Here is a 21,927-nt window from a genome sequence, read left to right as displayed (position 1 = left end):
AGAAAACACATTTTCATCATCAACAATGAATTATTTATGCATTTTTTACTATTAACATTGGTGCTGTGGCTTAGTGGTTAAAGCGCCTGTCTTATAAACAGGAAATCATTAGTTCGAATCTCAGCATCACCTAACTGTTTTCTCCATGCTTTCCGAATAATTTACATCAAACAAGTGTTGAATACAATTTAAGAATAAACATCTGGTTCCATGAACTTTAGAATAAGTTATCTTAAAAATTAAATAAAATGCTTGGTATTGTGAAGATTTTTGTAGGAATGCATTGACTGAAATAGGGAAAAGAAAATGACAAAAAACAAGATAGAGGTGAATGATCACTCTATTGTTGAATTCAACTAATCCATTCTTCAGCAAGGTATATTTTAAAATGATATGAATAGGGTAAACTTCAAATTAGAGAGGTGTTTTTGAATAAGTGAAGAGTCTTCATTCATCTTAAGTGTTTGAGTAGAGAAGTGTGTGAACTTAGAAAAGAATATGAAAGTGAAAAAGCAATATTCTCTTGAACACCATAAAGAAAAGTGTTTCAATATAAAGAATCAAGTGGGTGCTGTGGCTAAGCTGGTTATAGCACCTGTTTAGTAAAAAGGAGATCCTGAGTTCAAATCTCCGCAGCGCCTTGCTTTTCTCATTGTTATATAACAAATCATTTTCATTAGGTCTTATTCCGATACAATTAAAATATAAAAGTCTGATTCATCTTACTGTTGAACAGATCATCTTAAACCTTATAAAAACACAAGTATTTTCAAGATTATAGAATGAATACTGTTATTGCCAAATGAAAAAAAATACATATCTATGAGAAAGACGTAGATGAAATTTCTACCTAGATTTGAGCAATATTAATACCTTCATGATTTTTTCTTTTAAAGAATTCAAGAAATGAAATTGGGTTTTATAAGAGTACCTGTTTATTAAAACATATTAATACTTGCGTAGTGATAGAGTATGTTTTCGTGTTTAAGATTACAATACATAAAAAGAAGAATTTATAGCAGGAAACACATTTTCATCATCAACAATGAATTATTTATGCATTTCTTACTATTAATGTTGGTGCTGTGGCTTAGTGGGTAAAGCGCCTGTCTCGTAAACAAGAAATCCTGAGTTCAAAGCTCAGCAGCATTTAACTGTTTTCTCCATGCTTTCCGAATAATTTTCATCAAACAAGTGTTGAATACAATTTAAGTATAAACATCTGGTTCTATGAACTTTAGCATAAGTTATCTTAAAAATTTAATAAAATGCTTGGTATTGTGAAGATTTTTGTAGGAATGCATTGACTGAAATAGGGAAAAGAAAATGACAAAGAACACGATAGAGGTGACTGATCACTCTATTGTTGAATTCAACTAATCCATTCTTCAGCAAAGTATATTTTAAAATGATATGAATAGGGTACACTTCAAATTAGAGAGGTGTTTTTGAATAAGTGAAGAGTCTTCATTCATCTTAAGTGTTTGAGTAGAGAAGTGTGTGAACTTAGAAAAGAATATGAAAGTGAAAAAGCAATATTCTCTTGAACACCATAAAGAAAAGTGTTTCAAAATTAAGAATCAAGTGGGTGCTGTGGCTAAGCTGGTTAAAGCGCCTGTTTAGTAAAAAGGAGATCCTGAGTTCAACTCTCAGCAGCGCCTTGCTTTTCTCATTGTTATATAACAAATCATTTTCATTAGGTCTTATTCCGATACAATTAAAATATAAAAGTCTGATTCATTTTACTGTTGAACAGATCATCTTAAACCTTCTAAAAACCCAAGTATTTTCAAGATTATAGAATGAATACTGTTATTGCAAAATGAACAAATTATATATCTATGAGAAAGACGTAGATGAAATTTCTACCTAGATTTGAGCAATATTAATACCTTCATGAAAAAAAATTGTAAAGAATTCAAGAAATGAAATTGGGTTTTATAAGAGTACCTGTTTATTAAAACATATTAATCCTTGCGTAGTGATTGAGTATCTTTTCGTGTTTAAGATTACAATACATATAAAGAAGAATTTATAGCAGAAAAACACATTTTCATCATCAACAATGAATTATTTATGCATTTTTTACTATTAACGTTGGTGCTGTGGCTTAGTGGTTAAAGCGCCTGTCTCATAAACAGGAAATCATGAGTTCGAATCTCAGCATCACCTAACTGTTTTCTCCATGCTTTCCAAATAATTTACATCAAACAAGTGTTGAATACAATTTAAGAATAAACATCTGGTTCCATGAACTTTAGAATAAGTTATCTTAAAAATTAAATAAAATGCTTGGTATTGTGAAGATTCTTGTAGGAATGCATTGACTGAAATAGGGAAAAGAAAATGACAAAGAACAAGATAGAGGTGAATGATCACTCTATTGTTGAATTCAACTAATCCATTCTTCAGCAAGGTATATTTTAAAATGATATGAATAGGGTAAACTTCAAATTAGAGAGGTGTTTTTGAATAAGTGAAGAGTCTTCATTCATCTTAAGTGTTTGAGTAGAGAAGTGTGTGAACTTAGAAAAGAATATGAAAGTGAAAAAGCAATATTCTCTTGAACACCATAAAGAAAAGTGTTTCAAAATAAAGAATCTAGTGGGTGCTGTGGCTAAGCTGGTTATAGCACCTGTTTAGTAAAAAGGAGATCCTGAGTTCAAATCTCAGCAGCGCCTTGCTTTTCTCATTGTTATATAACACATCATTTTCATTAGGTCTTATTCCGATACAATTAAAATATAAAAGTCTGATTCATCTTACTGTTGAACAGATCATCTTAAACCTTATAAAAACACAAGTATTTTCAAGATTATAGAATGAATACTGTTATTGCCAAATGAAAAAAATACATATCTATGAGAAAGACGTAGATGAAATTTCTACCTAGATTTGAGCAATATTAATACCTTCATGATTTTTTTTTTAAAGAATTCAAGAAATGAAATTGGGTTTTATAAGAGTACCTGTTTATTAAAACATATTAATACTTGCGTAGTGATTGAGTATGTTTTCGTGTTTAAGATTTCAATACATATAAAGAAGAATTTATAGCAGGAAACACATTTTCATCATCAACAATGAATTATTTATGCATTTCTTACTATTAACGTTGGTGCTGTTGTTTAGTGGTTAAAGCGCCTGTCTCGTAAACAAGAAATCCTGAGTTCAAAGCTCAGCAGCATTTAACTGTTTTCTCCATGCTTTCCGAATAATTTTCATCAAACAAGTGTTGAATACAATTTAAGTATAAACATCTGGTTCTATGAACTTTAGCATAAGTTATCTTAAAAATTGAATAAAATGCTTGGTATTGTGAAGATTTTTGTAGGAATGCATTGATTGAAATAGGGAAAAGAAAATGACAAAGAACAAGATAGAGGTGAATGATCACTCTATTGTTGAATTCAACTAATCCATTCTTCAGCAAGGTATATTTTAAAATGATATGAATAGGGTAAACTTCAAATTAGAGAGGTGTTTTTGAATAAGTGAAGAGTCTTCATTCATCTTAAGTGTTTGAGTAGAGAAGTGTGTGAACTTAGAAAAGAATATGAAAGTGAAAAAGCAATATTCTCTTGAACACCATAAAGAAAAGTGTTTCAAAATAAAGAATCTAGTGGGTGCTGTGGCTAAGCTGGTTATAGCACCTGTTTAGTAAAAAGGAGATCCTGAGTTCAAATCTCAGCAGCGCCTTGCTTTTCTCATTGTTATATAACACATCATTTTCATTAGGTCTTATTCCGATACAATTAAAATATAAAAGTCTGATTCATCTTACTGTTGAACAGATCATCTTAAACCTTATAAAAACACAAGTATTTTCAAGATTATAGAATGAATACTGTTATTGCCAAATGAAAAAAATACATATCTATGAGAAAGACGTAGATGAAATTTCTACCTAGATTTCAGCAATATTAATACCTTCATGATTTTTTTTTGAAGAATTCAAGAAATGAAATTGGGTTTTATAAGAGTACCTGTTTATTAAAACATATTAATACTTGCGTAGTGATTGAGTATGTTTTCGTGTTTAAGATTACAATACATATAAAGAAGAATTTATAGCAGGAAACACATTTTCATCATCAACAATGAATTATTTATGCATTTCTTACTATTAACGTTGGTGCTGTTGTTTAGTGGTTAAAGTGCCTGTCTCGTAAACAAGAAATCCTGAGTTCAAAGCTCAGCAGCATTTAACTGTTTTCTCCATGCTTTCCGAATAATTTTCATCAAACAAGTGTTGAATACAATTTAAGTATAAACATCTGGTTCTATGAACTTTAGCATACGTTTTCTTAAAAATTGAATAAAATGCTTGGTATTGTGAAGATTTTTGTAGGAATGCATTGACTGAAATAGGGAAAAGAAAATGACAAAGAACAAGATAGAGGTGACTGATCACTCTATTGTTGAATTCAACTAATCCATTCTTCAGCAAAGTATATTTTAAAATGATATGAATAGGGTAAACTTCAAATTAGAGAGGTGTTTTTGAATAAGTGAAGAGTCTTCATTCATCTTAAGTGTTTGAGTAGAGAAGTGTGTGAACTTAAAAAAGAATATGAAAGTGAAAAAGCAATATTCTCTTGAACACCATAAAGAAAAGTGTTTCAAATTTAAGAGTCAAGTGGGTGCTGTGGCTAAGCTGGTTAAAGCGCCTGTCTAGTAAACAGGAGATCCTCAGTTCAACTCTCAGCCGTGCCTTGCTTTTCTCATTGTTATATAACAAATCATTTTCATTAGGTCTTATTCCTATACAATTAAAATATAAAGTCTGATTCATCTTACTGTTGAACAGATCATCTTAAACCTTATAAAAACCCAAGTATTTTCAAGATTATAGAATGAATACTGTTATTGCAAAATGAAAAAAATACATATCTATGAGAAAGACGTAGATGAAATTTCTACCTAGATTTGAGCAATATTAATACCTTCATGATTTTTTTTTTAAAGAATTCAAGAAATGAAATTGGGTTTTATAAGAGTACCTGTTTATTAAAACATATTAATACTTGCGTAGTGATTGAGTATGTTTTCGTGTTTAAGATTACAATACATATAAAGAAGAATTTATAGCAGGAAATACATTTTCATCATCAACAATGAATTATTTATGCATTTCATACTAATAACGTTGGTGCTGTTGTTTAGTGGTTAAAGTGCCTGTCTCGTAAACAAGAAATCCTGAGTTCAAAGCTCAGCAGCATTTAACTGTTTTCTCCATGCTTTCCGAATAATTTTCATCAAACAAGTGTTGAATACAATTTAAGTATAAACATCTGGTTCTATGAACTTTAGCATAAGTTATCTTAAAAATTGAATAAAATGCTTGGTATTGTGAAGATTTTTGTAGGAATGCATTGATTGAAATAGGGAAAAGAAAATGACAAAGAACAAGATAGAGGTGAATGATCACTCTATTGTTGAATTCAACTAATCCATTCTTCAGCAAGGTATATTTTAAAATGATATGAATAGGGTAAACTTCAAATTAGAGAGGTGTTTTTGAATAAGTGAAGAGTCTTCATTCATCTTAAGTGTTTGAGTAGAGAAGTGTGTGAACTTAGAAAAGAATATGAAAGTGAAAAAGCAATATTCTCTTGAACACCATAAAGAAAAGTGTTTCAAAATAAAGAATCTAGTGGGTGCTGTGGCTAAGCTGGTTATAGCACCTGTTTAGTAAAAAGGAGATCCTGAGTTCAAATCTCAGCAGCGCCTCGCTTTTCTCATTGTTATATAACACATCATTTTCATTAGGTCTTATTCCGATACAATTAAAATATAAAAGTCTGATTCATCTTACTGTTGAACAGATCATCTTAAACCTTATAAAAACCCAAGTATTTTCAAGATTATAGAATGAATACTGTTATTGCCAAATGAAAAAAATACATATCTATGAGAAAGACGTAGATGAAATTTCTACCTAGATTTCAGCAATATTAATACCTTCATGATTTTTTTTTAAAGAATTCAAGAAATGAAATTGGGTTTTATAAGAGTACCTGTTTATTAAAACATATTAATACTTGCGTAGTGATTGAGTATGTTTTGGTGTTTAAGATTACAATACATATAAAGAAGAATTTATAGCAGGAAACACATTTTCATCATCAACAATGAATTATTTATGCATTTCTTACTATTAATGTTGGTGCTGTTGTTTAGTGGTTCAAGCGCCTGTCTCGTAAACAAGAAATCCTGAGTTCAAAGCTCAGCAGCATTTAACTGTTTTCTCCATGCTTTCCGAATAATTTTCATCAAACAAGTGTTGAATACAATTTAAGTATAAACATCTGGTTCTATGAACTTTAGCATAAGTTATCTTAAAAATTGAATAAAATGCTTGGTATTGTGAAGATTTTTGTAGGAATGCATTGACTGAAATAGGGAAAAGAAAATGACAAAGAAAAAGATAGAGGTGACTGATCACTCTATTGTTGAATTCAACTAATCCATTCTTCAGCAAAGTATATTTTAAAATGATATGAATAGGGTAAACTTCAAATTAGAGAGGTGTTTTTGAATAAGTGAAGAGTCTTCATTCATCTTAAGTGTTTGAGTAGAGAAGTGTGTGAACTTAAAAAAGAATATGAAAGTGAAAAAGCAATATTCTCTTGAACACCATAAAGAAAAGTGTTTCAAATTTAAGAATCAAGTGGGTGCTGTGGCTAAGCTGGTTAAAGCGCCTGTCTAGTAAACAGGAGATCCTCAGTTCAACTCTCAGCCGTGCCTTGCTTTTCTCATTGTTATATAACAAATCATTTTCATTAGGTCTTATTCCTATACAATTAAAATATAAAGTCTGATTCATCTTACTGTTGAACAGATCATCTTAAACCTTATAAAAACCCAAGTATTTTCAAGATTATAGAATGAATACTGTTATTGCAAAATGAAAAAAATACATATCTATGAGAAAGACGTAGATGAAATGTCTACCTAGATTGGAGCAATATTATGACCTTCATGAAAAAAATTGTAAAGAATTCAAGAAATGAAATTGGGTTTTATAAGAGTAACTGTTTATTAAAACATATGAATCCTTGCGTAGTGATTGAGTATCTTTTCGTGTTTAAGATTACAATACATATAAAGAAGAATTTATAGCAGAAATTACATTTTCATCATCAACAATAAATTATTTATGCATTTTTTACTAGTACCGTTGGTGCTGTGGCTTAGTGGTTAAAGCTCCTGTCTCGTAAACAGGAAATCCTGAGTTCAAATCTCAGCAGCATTTAACTGTTTTCTTCATGCTTTCCGAATAATTTTCATCAAACAAGTGTTGAATACAATTTAAGTATAAACATCTGGTTCTATGAACTTTAGCATAAGTTATCTTAAAAATTGAATAAAATGCTTGGTATTGTGAAGATTTTTGTAGGAATGCATTGACTGAAATAGGGAAAAGAAAATGACAAAGAAAAAGATAGAGGTGACTGATCACTCTATTGTTGAATTAAACTAATCCATTCTTCAGCAAAGTATATTTTAAAATGATATGAATAGGGTAAACTTCAAATTAGAGAGGTGTTTTTGAATAAGTGAAGAGTCTTCATTCATCTTAAGTGTTTGAGTAGAGAAGTGTGTGAACTTAAAAAAGAATATGAAAGTGAAAAAGCAATATTCTCTTGAACACCATAAAGAAAAGTGTTTCAAATTTAAGAATCAAGTGGGTGCTGTGGCTAAGCTGGTTAAAGCGCCTGTCTAGTAAACAGGAGATTCTCAGTTCAACTCTCAGCCGTGCCTTGCTTTTCTCATTGTTATATAACAAATCATTTTCATTAGGTCTTATTCCTATACAATTAAAATATAAAGTCTGATTCATCTTACTGTTGAACAGATCATCTTAAACCTTATAAAAACCCAAGTATTTTCAAGATTATAGAATGAATACTGTTATTGCAAAATGAAAAAAATACATATCTATGAGAAAGACGTAGATGAAATGTCTACCTAGATTGGAGCAATATTATGACCTTCATGAAAAAAATTGTAAAGAATTCAAGAAATGAAATTGGGTTTTATAAGAGTAACTGTTTATTAAAACATATGAATCCTTGCGTAGTGATTGAGTATCTTTTCGTGTTTAAGATTACAATACATATAAAGAAGAATTTATAGCAGAAATTACATTTTCATCATCAACAATAAATTATTTATGCATTTTTTACTAGTACCGTTGGTGCTGTGGCTTAGTGGGTAAAGCTCCTGTCTCGTAAACAGGAAATCCTGAGTTCAAATCTCAGCAGCATTTAACTGTTTTCTTCATGCTTTCCGAATAATTTTCATCAAACAAGTGTTGAATACAATTTAAGTATAAACAACTGGTTCTATGAACTTTAGAATAAGTTATCTTAAAAATTAAATAAAATACTTGGTATTGTGAAGATTTTTGTAGGAATGCATTGATTGAAATAGGGAAAAGAAAATGACAAAGAACAAGATAGAGGTGAATGATCACTCTATTGTTGAATTCAACTAATCCATTCTTCAGCAAGGTATATTTTAAAATGATATGAATAGGGTAAACTTCAAATTAGAGAGGTGTTTTTGAATAAGTGAAGAGTGTTCATTCATCTTAAGTTCATGAGTAGAGAAGTGTGTGAACTTAGAAGAGAATATGAAAGTGAAAAAGCAATATTCTCTTGAACACCATAAAGAAAAGTGTTTCAAAATTAAGAATCAAGTGGGTGCTGTGGCTTAGCTGGTTAAAGCACCTGTTTAGTAAAAAGGAGATCCTGAGTTCAACTCTCAGCAGCGCCTTGCTTTTCTCATTGTTATAAAGCAAATCATTTTCATTAGGTCTTATTCCGATACAATTAAAATATAAAAGTCTGATTCATCTTACTGTTGAACAGATCATCTTAAACCTTCTAAAAACTCAAGTATTTTCAAGATTATAGAATGAATACTGTTATTGCAAAATTAAAAAATTATATATCTATGAGAAAGACGTAGAGGAAATTTCTACCTAGATTTGAGCAATATTAATACCTTCATGAAAAAAAATTGTAAAGAATTCAAGAAATGAAATTGGGTTTTATAAGAGTACCTGTTTATTAAAACATATTAATCCTTGCGTAGTGATTGAGTATCTTTTCGTTTTTAAGATTACAATACATATAAAGAAGAATTTATAGCAGAAAACACATTTTCATCATCAACAATGAATTATTTATGCATTTTTTGCTATTAACGTTGGTGCTGTGGCTTAGTGGTTAAAGCGCCTGTCTCATAAACAGGAAATCATGAGTTTGAATCTCAGCATCACCTAACTGTTTTCTCCATGCTTTCCGAATAATTTACATCAAACAAGTGTTGAATACAATTTAAGAATAAACATCTGGTTCCATGAACTTTAGAATAAGTTATCTTAAAAATTAAATAAAATGCTTGGTATTGTGAAGATTTTTGTAGGAATGCATTGACTGAAATAGGGAAAAGAAAATGACAAAGAACAAGATAGAGGTGAATGATCACTCTATTGTTGAATTCAACTAATCCATTCTTCAGCAAGGTATATTTTAAAATGATATGAATAGGGTAAACTTCAAATTAGAGAGGTGTTTTTGAATAAGTGAAGAGTCTTCATTCATCTTAAGTGTTTGAGTAGAGAAGTGTTTGAACTTAGAAAAGAATATGAAAGTGAAAAAGCAATATTCTCTTGAACACCATAAAGAAAAGTGTTTCAAATTTAAGAATCAAGTGGGTGCTGTGGCTTAGCTGGTTAAAGCGCCTGTCTAGTTAACAGGAGATCCTGAGTTCAACTCTCAGCCGTGCCTTGCTTTTCTCATTGTTATATAACAAATCATTTTCATTAGGTCTTATTCCTATACAATTAAAATATAAAGTCTGATTCATCTTACTGTTGAACAGATCATCTTAAACCTTATAAAAACCCAAGTATTTTCAAGATTATAGAATGAATACTGTTATTGCAAAATTAAAAAAATACATATCTATGAGAAAGACGTAGATGAAATGTCTACCTAGATTGGAGCAATATTATTACCTTCATGAAAAAAAATTGTAAAGAATTCAAGAAATGAAATTGGGTTTTATAAGAGTACCTGTTTATTAAAACATATGAATCCTTGCGTAGTGATTGAGTATCTTTTCATGTTTAAGATTACAATACATATAAAGAAGAATTTATAGCAGAAAACATATTTTCATCATCAACAATAAATTCTTTATGCATTTTTTACTATTACCGTTGGTGCTGTGGCTTAGTGGTTAAAGCTCCTGTCTCGTAAACAGGAAATCTTGAGTTCAAATCTCAGCAGCATTTAACTGTTTTCTCCATGCTTTCCGAATAATTTTCATCAAACAAGTGTTGAATACAATTTAAGTATAAACATCTGGTTCTATGAACTTTAGAATAAGTTATCTTAAAAATTAAATAAAATGCTTGGTATTGTGAAGATTTTTGTAGGAATGCATTGACTGAAATAGGGAAAAGAAAATGACAAAGAACAAGATAGAGGTGAATGATCACTCTATTGTTGAATTCAACTAATCCATTCTTCAGCAAGGTATATTTTAAAATGATATGAATAGGGTAAACTTCAAATTAGAGAGGTGTTTTTGAATAAGTGAAGAGTCTTCATTCATCTTAAGTGTTTGAGTAGAGAAGTGTTTGAACTTAGAAAAGAATATGAAAGTGAAAAAGCAATATTCTCTTGAACACCATAAAGAAAAGTGTTTCAAATTTAAGAATCAAGTGGGTGCTGTGGCTTAGCTGGTTAAAGCGCCTGTCTAGTAAACAGGAGATCCTGAGTTCAACTCTCAGCAGTGCCTTGCTTTTCTCATTGTTATATAACACATCATTTTCATTAGGTCTTATTCCGATACAATTAAAATATAAAAGTCTGATTCATCTTACTGTTGAACAGATCATCTTTAACCTTATAAAAACCCAAGTATTTTCAAGATTATAGAATGAATACTGTTATTGCAAAATGAAAAAAATACATATCTATTAGAAAGACGTAGATGAAATGTCTACCTAGATTGGAGCAATATTATTACCTTCATGAAAAAAAATTGTAAAGAATTCAAGAAATGAAATTGGGTTTTATAAGAGTACCTGTTTATTAAAACATATGAATCCTTGCGTAGTGATTGAGTATGTTTTCGTGTTTAAGATTACAATACATATAAAGAAGAATTTATAGCAGAAATTACATTTTCATCATCAACAATAAATTATTTATGCATTTTTTACTAGTACCGTTGGTGCTGTGGCTTAGTGGTTAAAGCTCCTGTCTCGTAAACAGGAAATCCTGAGTTCAAATCTCAGCAGCATTTAACTGTTTTCTTCATGCTTTCCGAATAATTTTCATCAAACAAGTGTTGAATACAATTTAAGAATAAACAACTGGTTCTATGAACTTTAGAATAAGTTATCTTAAAAATTAAATAAAATACTTGGTATTGTGAAGATTTTTGTAGGAATGCATTGATTGAAATAGGGAAAAGAAAATGACAAAGAACAAGATAGAGGTGAATGATCACTCTATTGTTGAATTCAACTAATCCATTCTTCAGCAAGGTATATTTTAAAATGATATGAATAGGGTAAACTTCAAATTAGAGAGGTGTTTTTGAATAAGTGAAGAGTGTTCATTCATCTTAAGTTCATGAGTAGAGAAGTGTGTGAACTTAGAAGAGAATATGAAAGTGAAAAAGCAATATTCTCTTGAACACCATAAAGAAAAGTGTTTCAAAATTAAGAATCAAGTGGGTGCTGTGGCTTAGCTGGTTAAAGCGCCTGTTTAGTAAAAAGGAGATCCTGAGTTCAACTCTCAGCAGCGCCTTGCTTTTCTCATTGTTATATAACAAATCATTTTCATTAGGTCTTATTCCGATACAATTAAAATATAAAAGTCTGATTCATCTTACTGTTGAACAGATCATCTTAAACCTTCTAAAAACCCAAGTATTTTCAAGATTATAGAATGAATACTGTTATTGCAAAATTAAAAAATTATATATCTATGAGAAAGACGTAGATGAAATTTCTACCTAGATTTGAGCAATATTAATACCTTCATGAAAAAAAATTGTAAAGAATTCAAGAAATGAAATTGGGTTTTATAAGAGTACCTGTTTATTAAAACATATTAATCCTTGCGTAGTGATTGAGTATCTTTTCGTTTTTAAGATTACAATACATATAAAGAAGAATTTATAGCAGAAAACACATTTTCATCATCAACAATGAATTATTTATGCATTTTTTACTATTAACGTTGGTGCTGTGGCTTAGTGGTTAAAGCGCCTGTCTCATAAACAGGAAATCATGAGTTCGAATCTCAGCATCACCTAACTGTTTTCTCCATGCTTTCCGAATAATTTACATCAAACAAGTGTTGAATACAATTTAAGAATAAACATCTGGTTCCATGAACTTTAGAATAAGTTATCTTAAAAATTAAATAAAATGCTTGGTATTGTGAAGATTTTTGTAGGAATGCATTGACTGAAATAGGGAAAAGAAAATGACAAAGAACAAGATAGAGGTGAATGATCACTCTATTGTTGAATTCAACTAATCCATTCTTCAGCAAGGTATATTTTAAAATGATATGAATAGGGTAAACTTCAAATTAGAGAGGTGTTTTTGAATAAGTGAAGAGTCTTCATTCATCTTAAGTGTTTGAGTAGAGAAGTGTGTGAACTTAGAAAAGAATATGAAAGTGAAAAAGCAATATTCTCTTGAACACCATAAAGAAAAGTGTTTCAAAATAAAGAATCAAGAGGGTGCTGTGGCTAAGCTGGTTATAGCACCTGTTTAGTAAAAAGGAGATCCTGAGTTCAAATCTCAGCAGCGCCTTGCTTTTCTCATTGTTATATAACAAATCATTTTCATTAGGTCTTATTCCGATACAATTAAAATATAAAAGTCTGATTCATCTTACTGTTGAACAGATCATCTTAAACCTTATAAAAACACAAGTATTTTCAAGATTATAGAATGAATACTGTTATTGCCAAATGAAAAAAATACATATCTATGAGAAAGACGTAGATGAAATTTCTACCTAGATTTGAGCAATATTAATAACTTCATGATTTTTTCTTTTAAAGAATTCAAGAAATGAAATTGGGTTTTATAAGAGTACCTGTTTATTAAAACATATTAATACTTGCGTAGTGATTGAGTATGTTTTCGTGTTTAAGATTACAATACATATAAAGAAGAATTTATAGCAGGAAACACATTTTCATCATCAACAATGAATTATTTATGCATTTCTTACTATTAATGTTGGTGCTGTGGCTTAGTGGGTAAAGCGCCTGTCTCGTAAACAAGAAATCCTGAGTTCAAAGCTCAGCAGCATTTAACTGTTTTCTCCATGCTTTCCGAATAATTTTCATCAAACAAGTGTTGAATACAATTTAAGTATAAACATCTGGTTCTATGAACTTTAGCATAAGTTATCTTAAAAATTGAATAAAATGCTTGGTATTGTGAAGATTTTTGTAGGAATGCATTGACTGAAATAGGGAAAAGAAAATGACAAAGAACACGATAGAGGTGACTGATCACTCTATTGTTGAATTCAACTAATCCATTCTTCAGCAAAGTATATTTTAAAATGATATGAATAGGGTAAACTTCAAATTAGAGAGGTGTTTTTGAATAAGTGAAGAGTCTTCATTCATCTTAAGTGTTTGAGTAGAGAAGTGTGTGAACTTAGAAAAGAATATGAAAGTGAAAAAGCAATATTCTCTTGAACACCATAAAGAAAAGTGTTTCAAATTTAAGAATCAAGTGGGTGCTGTGGCTTAGCTGGTTAAAGCGCCTGTCTAGTAAACAGGAGATCCTGAGTTCAACTCTCAGCCGTGCCTTGCTTTTCTCATTGTTATATAACAAATCATTTTCATTAGGTCTTATTCCTATACAATTAAAATATAAAGTCTGACTCATCTTACTGTTGAACAGATCATCTTAAACCTTATAAAAACCCAAGTATTTTCAAGATTATAGAATGAATACTGTTATTGCAAAATGAAAAAAATACATATCTATGAGAAAGACGTAGATGAAATGTCTACCTAGATTGGAGCAATATTATTACCTTCATGAAAAAAAATTGTAAAGAATTCAAGAAATGAAATTGGGTTTTATAAGAGTACCTGTTTATTAAAACATATGAATCCTTGCGTAGTGATTGAGTATCTTTTCATGTTTAAGATTACAATACATATAAAGAAGAATTTATAGCAGAAAACACATTTTCATCATCAACAATAAATTCTTTATGCATTTTTTACTATTACCGTTGGTGCTGTGGCTTAGTGGTTAAAGCTCCTGTCTCGTAAACAGGAAATCTTGAGCTCAAATCTCAGCAGCATTTAACTGTTTTCTCCATGCTTTCCGAATCATTTTCATCAAACAAGTGTTGAATACAATTTAAGTATAAACATCTGGTTCTATGAACTTTAGAATAAGTTATCTTAAAAATTAAATAAAATGCTTGGTATTGTGAAGATTTTTGTAGGAATGCATTGACTGAAATAGGGAAAAGAAAATGACAAAGAACAAGATAGAGGTGAATGATCACTCTATTGTTGAATTCAACTAATCCATTCTTCAGCAAGGTATATTTTAAAATGATATGAATAGGGTAAACTTCAAATTAGAGAGGTGTTTTTGAATAAGTGAAGAGTCTTCATTCATCTTAAGTGTTTGAGTAGAGAAGTGTTTGAACTTAGAAAAGAATATGAAAGTGAAAAAGCAATATTCTCTTGAACACCATAAAGAAAAGTGTTTCAAATTTAAGAATCAAGTGGGTGCTGTGGCTTAGCTGGTTAAAGCGCCTGTCTAGTTAACAGGAGATCCTGAGTTCAACTCTCAGCCGTGCCTTGCTTTTCTCATTGTTATATAACAAATCATTTTCATTAGGTCTTATTCCTATACAATTAAAATATAAAGTCTGATTCATCTTACTGTTGAACAGATCATCTTAAACCTTATAAAAACCCAAGTATTTTCAAGATTATAGAATGAATACTGTTATTGCAAAATTAAAAAAATACATATCTATGAGAAAGACGTAGATGAAATGTCTACCTAGATTGGGGCAATATTATTACCTTCATGAAAAAAAATTGTAAAGAATTCAAGAAATGAAATTGGGTTTTATAAGAGTACATGTTTATTAAAACATATGAATCCTTGCGTAGTGATTGAGTATCTTTTCATGTTTAAGATTACAATACATATAAAGAAGAATTTATAGCAGAAAACATATTTTCATCATCAACAATAAATTCTTTATGCATTTTTTACTATTACCGTTGGTGCTGTGGCTTAGTGGTTAAAGCTCCTGTCTCGTAAACAGGAAATCTTGAGTTCAAATCTCAGCAGCATTTAACTGTTTTCTCCATGCTTTCCGAATAATTTTCATCAAACAAGTGTTGAATACAATTTAAGTATAAACATCTGGTTCTATGAACTTTAGAATAAGTTATCTTAAAAATTAAATAAAATGCTTGGTATTGTGAAGATTTTTGTAGGAATGCATTGACTGAAATAGGGAAAAGAAAATGACAAAGAACAAGATAGAGGTGAATGATCACTCTATTGTTGAATTCAACTAATCCATTCTTCAGCAAGGTATATTTTAAAATGATATGAATCGGGTAAACTTCAAATTAGAGAGGTGTTTTTGAATAAGTGAAGAGTCTTCATTCATCTTAAGTGTTTGAGTAGAGAAGTGTTTGAACTTAGAAAAGAATATGAAAGTGAAAAAGCAATATTCTCTTGAACACCATAAAGAAAAGTGTTTCAAATTTAAGAATCAAGTGGGTGCTGTGGCTTAGCTGGTTAAAGCGCCTGTCTAGTAAACAGGAGATCCTGAGTTCAACTCTCAGCAGTGCCTTGCTTTTCTCATTGTTATATAACACATCATTTTCATTAGGTCTTATTCCGATACAATTAAAATATAAAAGTCTGATTCATCTTACTGTTGAACAGATCATCTTTAACCTTATAAAAACCCAAGTATTTTCAAGATTATAGAATGAATACTGTTATTGCAAAATGAAAAAAATACATATCTATTAGAAAGACGTAGATGAAATGTCTACCTAGATTGGAGCAATATTATTACCTTCATGAAAAAAAATTGTAAAGAATTCAAGAAATGAAATTGGGTTTTATAAGAGTACCTGTTTATTAAAACATATGAATCCTTGCGTAGTGATTGAGTATCTTTTCGTGTTTAAGATTACAATACATATAAAGAAGAATTTATAGCAGAAATTACATTTTCATCATCAACAATAAATTATTTATGCATTTTTTACTAGTACCGTTGGTGCTGTGGCTTAGTGGTTAAAGCTCCTGTCTCGTAAACAGGAAATCCTGAGTTCAAATCTCAGCAGCATTTAACTGTTTTCTTCATGCTTTCCGAATAATTTTCATCAAACAAGTGTTGAATACAATTTAAGAATAAACAACTGGTTCTATGAACTTTAGAATAAGTTATCTTAAAAATTAAATAAAATACTTGGTATTGTGAAGATTTTTGTAGGAATGCATTGATTGAAATAGGGAAAAGAAAATGACAAAGAACAAGATAGAGGTGAATGATCACTCTATTGTTGAATTCAACTAATCCATTCTTCAGCAAGGTATATTTTAAAATGATATGAATAGGGTAAACTTCAAATTAGAGAGGTGTTTTTGAATAAGTGAAGAGTGTTCATTCATCTTAAGTTCATGAGTAGAGAAGTGTGTGAACTTAGAAGAGAATATGAAAGTGAAAAAGCAATATTCTCTTGAACACCATAAAGAAAAGTGTTTCAAAATTAAGAATCAAGTGGGTGCTGTGGCTTAGCTGGTTAAAGCGCCTGTTTAGTAAAAAGGAGATCCTGAGTTCAACTCTCAGCAGCGCCTTGCTTTTCTCATTGTTATATAACAAATCATTTTCATTAGGTCTTATTCCGATACAATTAAAATATAAAAGTCTGATTCATCTTACTGTTGAACAGATCATCTTAAACCTTCTAAAAACCCAAGTATTTTCAAGATTATAGAATGAATACTGTTATTGCAAAATTAAAAAATTATATATCTATGAGAAAGACGTAGATGAAATTTCTACCTAGATTTGAGCAATATTAATACCTTCATGAAAAAAAATTGTAAAGAATTCAAGAAATGAAATTGGGTTTTATAAGAGTACCTGTTTATTAAAACATATTAATCCTTGCGTAGTGATTGAGTATCTTTTCGTTTTTAAGATTACAATACATATAAAGAAGAATTTATAGCAGAAAACACATTTTCATCATCAACAATGAATTATTTATGCATTTTTTACTATTAACGTTGGTGCTGTGGCTTAGTGGTTAAAGCGCCTGTCTCATAAACAGGAAATCATGAGTTCGAATCTCAGCATCACCTAACTGTTTTCTCCATGCTTTCCGAATAATTTACATCAAACAAGTGTTGAATACAATTTAAGAATAAACATCTGGTTCCATGAACTTTAGAATAAGTTATCTTAAAAATTAAATAAAATGCTTGGTATTGTGAAGATTTTTGTAGGAATGCATTGACTGAAATAGGGAAAAGAAAATGACAAAGAACAAGATAGAGGTGAATGATCACTCTATTGTTGAATTCAACTAATCCATTCTTCAGCAAGGTATATTTTAAAATGATATGAATAGGGTAAACTTCAAATTAGAGAGGTGTTTTTGAATAAGTGAAGAGTCTTCATTCATCTTAAGTGTTTGAGTAGAGAAGTGTGTGAACTTAGAAAAGAATATGAAAGTGAAAAAGCAATATTCTCTTGAACACCATAAAGAAAAGTGTTTCAAAATAAAGAATCAAGAGGGTGCTGTGGCTAAGCTGGTTATAGCACCTGTTTAGTAAAAAGGAGATCCTGAGTTCAAATCTCAGCAGCGCCTTGCTTTTCTCATTGTTATATAACAAATCATTTTCATTAGGTCTTATTCCGATACAATTAAAATATAAAAGTCTGATTCATCTTACTGTTGAACAGATCATCTTAAACCTTATAAAAACACAAGTATTTTCAAGATTATAGAATGAATACTGTTATTGCCAAATGAAAAAAATACATATCTATGAGAAAGACGTAGATGAAATTTCTACCTAGATTTGAGCAATATTAATAACTTCATGATTTTTTCTTTTAAAGAATTCAAGAAATGAAATTGGGTTTTATAAGAGTACCTGTTTATTAAAACATATTAATACTTGCGTAGTGATTGAGTATGTTTTCGTGTTTAAGATTACAATACATATAAAGAAGAATTTATAGCAGGAAACACATTTTCATCATCAACAATGAATTATTTATGCATTTCTTACTATTAATGTTGGTGCTGTGGCTTAGTGGGTAAAGCGCCTGTCTCGTAAACAAGAAATCCTGAGTTCAAAGCTCATCAGCATTTAACTGTTTTCTCCATGCTTTCCGAATAATTTTCATCAAACAAGTGTTGAATACAATTTAAGTATAAACATCTGGTTCTATGAACTTTAGCATAAGTTATCTTAAAAATTGAATAAAATGCTTGGTATTGTGAAGATTTTTGTAGGAATGCATTGACTGAAATAGGGAAAAGAAAATGACAAAGAACACGATAGAGGTGACTGATCACTCTATTGTTGAATTCAACTAATCCATTCTTCAGCAAAGTATATTTTAAAATGATATGAATAGGGTAAACTTCAAATTAGAGAGGTGTTTTTGAATAAGTGAAGAGTCTTCATTCATCTTAAGTTCATGAGTAGAGAAGTGTGTGAACTTAGAAGAGAATATGAAAGTGAAAAAGCAATATTCTCTTGAACACCATAAAGAAAAGTGTTTCAAAATTAAGAATCAAGTGGGTGCTGTGGCTTAGCTGGTTAAAGCGCCTGTTTAGTAAAAAGGAGATCCTGAGTTCAACTCTCAGCAGCGCCTTGCTTTTCTCATTAGTATATAACAAATCATTTTCATTAGGTCTTATTCCGATACAATTAAAATATAAAAGTCTGATTCATCTTACTGTTGAACAGATCATCTTAAACCTTCTAAAAACCCAAGTATTTTCAAGATTATAGAATGAATACTGTTATTGCAAAATGAAAAAATTATATATCTATGAGAAAGATGTAGATGAAATTTCTACCTAGATTTGAGCAATATTAATACCTTCATAAAAAAAATTGTAAAAAATTCAAGAAATGAAATTGGGTTTTATAAGAGTACCTGTTTATTAAAACATATTAATCCTTGCGTAGTGATTGAGTATCTTTTCGTGTTTAAGATTACAATACATATAAAGAAGAATTTATAGCAGAAAAACACATTTTCATCATCAACAATGAATTATTTAATGCATTTTTTACTATTAACGTTGGTGCTGTGGCTTAGTGGTTAAAGCGCCTGTCTCGTAAAACAGGAAATCATGAGTTCGAATCTCAGCATCACCTAACTGTTTTCTCCATGCTTTCCGAATAATTTACATCAAACAAGTGTTGAATACAATTTAAGAATAAACATCTGGTTCCATGAACTTTAGAATAAGTTATCTTAAAAATTAAATAAAATGCTTGGTATTGTGAAGATTCTTGTAGGAATGCATTGACTGAAATAGGGAAAAGAAAATGACAAAGAACAAGATAGAGGTGAATGATCACTCTATTGTTGAATTCAACTAATCTATTCTTCAGCAAGGTATATTTTAAAATGATATGAATAGGGTAAACTTCAAATTAGAGAGGTGTTTTTGAATAAGTGAAGAGTCTTCATTCATCTTAAGTGTTTGAGTAGAGAAGTGTGTGAACTTAGAAAAGAATATGAAAGTGAAAAAGCAATATTCTCTTGAACACCATAAAGAAAAGTGTTTCAAAATAAAGAATCTAGTGGGTGCTGTGGCTAAGCTGGTTATAGCACCTGTTTAGTAAAAAGGAGATCCTGAGTTCAAATCTCAGCAGCGCCTTGCTTTTCTCATTGTTATATAACAAATCATTTTCATTAGGTCTTATTCCGATACAATTAAAATATAAAAGTCTGATTCATCTTACTGTTGAACAGATCATCTTAAACCTTATAAAAACACAAGTATTTTCAAGATTATAGAATGAATACTGTTATTGCCAAATGAAAAAAATGCATATCTATGAGAAAGACGTAGATGAAATTTCTACATAGATTTGAGCAATATTAATACCTTCATGATTTTTTTTTAAAGAATTCAAGAAATGAAATTGGGTTTTATAAGAGTACCTGTTTATTAAAACATATTAATACTTGCGTAGTGATTGAGTATGTTTTCGTGTTTAAGATTACAATACATATAAAGAAGAATTTATAGCAGGAAACACATTTTCATCATCAACAATGAATTATTTATGCATTTCTTACTATTAACGTTGGTGCTGTGGCTTAGTGGTTAAAGCGCCTGTCTCGTAAACAAGAAATCCTGAGTTCAAAGCTCAGCAGCATTTAACTGTTTTCTCCATGCTTTCCGAATAATTTTCATCAAACAAGTGTTGAATACAATTTAAGTATAAACATCTGGTTCTATGAACTTTAGCATAAGTTATCTTAAAAATTGAATAAAATGCTTGGTATTGTGAAGATTTTTGTAGGAATGCATTGACTGAAATAGGGAAAAGAAAATGACAAAGAACAAGATAGAGGTGACTGAACACTCTATTGTTGAATTCAACTAATCCATTCTTCAGCAAAGTATATTTTAAAATGATATGAATAGGGTAAACTTCAAATTAGAGAGGTGTTTTTGAATAAGTGAAGAGTCTTCATTCATCTTAAGTGTTTGAGTAGAGAAGTGTGTGAACTTAGAAAAGAATATGAAAGTGAAAAAGCAATATTCTCTTGAACACCATAAAGAAAAGTGTTTCAAATTTAAGAATCAAGTGGGTGCTGTGGCTAAGCTGGTTAAAGCGCCTGTCTAGTAAACAGGAGATCCTGAGTTCAACTCTCAGCCGTGCCTTGCTTTTCTCATTGTTATATAACAAATCATTTTCATTAGGTCTTATTCCTATACAATTAAAATATAAAGTCTGATTCATCTTACTGTTGAACAGATCATCTTAAACCTTATAAAAACCCAAGTATTTTCAAGATTATAGAATGAATACTGTTATTGCAAAATGAAAAAAATACATATCTATGAGAAAGACGTAGATGAAATGTCTACCTAGATTGGAGCAATATTATTACCTTCATGAAAAAAATTGTAAAGAATTCAAGAAATGAAATTGGGTTTTATAAGAGTACCTGTTTATTAAAACATATGAATCCTTGCGTAGTGATTGAGTATCTTTTCATGTTTTAGATTACAATACATATAAAGAAGAATTTATAGCAGAAAACACATTTTCATCATCAACAATAAATTCTTTATGCATTTTTTACTATTACCGTTGGTGCTGTGGCTTAGTGGTTAAAGCTCCTGTCTCGTAAACAGGAAATCTTGAGTTCAAATCTCAGCAGCATTTAAGTGTTTTCTCCATGCTTTCCGAATAATTTTCATCAAACAAGTGTTGAATACAATTTAAGTATAAACATCTGGTTCTATGAACTTTAGAATAAGTTATCTTAAAAATTAAATAAAATGCTTGGTATTGTGAAGATTTTTGTAGGAATGCATTGACTGAAATAGGGAAAAGAAAATGACAAAGAACAAGATAGAGGTGAATGATCACTCTATTGTTGAATTCAACTAATCCATTCTTCAGCAAGGTATATTTTAAAATGATATGAATAGGGTAAACTTCAAATTAGAGAGGTGTTTTTGAATAAGTGAAGAGTCTTCATTCATCTTAAGTGTTTGAGTAGAGAAGTGTGTGAACTTAGAAAAGAATATGAAAGTGAAAAAGCAATATTCTCTTGAACACCATAAAGAAAA

At 30.0% G+C, this 21,927-nt stretch overlaps 5 non-coding genes across 5 annotated transcripts; all 5 read left to right on the top strand.

Annotated features, from left to right (window-relative positions):
* The first annotated feature begins 7,185 nt into the window (after window positions 1–7,185).
* TRNAT-CGU (transfer RNA threonine (anticodon CGU)) lies at window positions 7,186–7,258 on the top strand. Its single transcript has one exon. It is a non-coding gene; the product is annotated as a tRNA-Thr (tRNA).
* Window positions 7,259–10,747: 3,489 nt separating this feature from the next.
* TRNAT-AGU (transfer RNA threonine (anticodon AGU)) lies at window positions 10,748–10,821 on the top strand. Its single transcript has one exon. It is a non-coding gene; the product is annotated as a tRNA-Thr (tRNA).
* A 437-nt stretch (window positions 10,822–11,258) lies between these two features.
* On the top strand, window positions 11,259–11,331 carry TRNAT-CGU (transfer RNA threonine (anticodon CGU)). Its single transcript has one exon. It is a non-coding gene; the product is annotated as a tRNA-Thr (tRNA).
* Window positions 11,332–15,840: 4,509 nt separating this feature from the next.
* On the top strand, window positions 15,841–15,914 carry TRNAT-AGU (transfer RNA threonine (anticodon AGU)). The gene has a single exon. It is a non-coding gene; the product is annotated as a tRNA-Thr (tRNA).
* Window positions 15,915–16,351: 437 nt separating this feature from the next.
* On the top strand, window positions 16,352–16,424 carry TRNAT-CGU (transfer RNA threonine (anticodon CGU)). Its single transcript has one exon. It is a non-coding gene; the product is annotated as a tRNA-Thr (tRNA).
* Window positions 16,425–21,927: the final 5,503 nt, after the last annotated feature.

Source organism: Lissotriton vulgaris, chromosome 12, assembly GCF_964263255.1.
Source record: "Lissotriton vulgaris chromosome 12, aLisVul1.2, whole genome shotgun sequence".
Classification (NCBI taxonomy): domain Eukaryota; kingdom Metazoa; phylum Chordata; class Amphibia; order Caudata; family Salamandridae; genus Lissotriton; species Lissotriton vulgaris.
The sequence above is the reverse complement of the archived record's forward strand: the minus strand, read 5'-3'. Positions and strand labels throughout refer to the sequence as shown.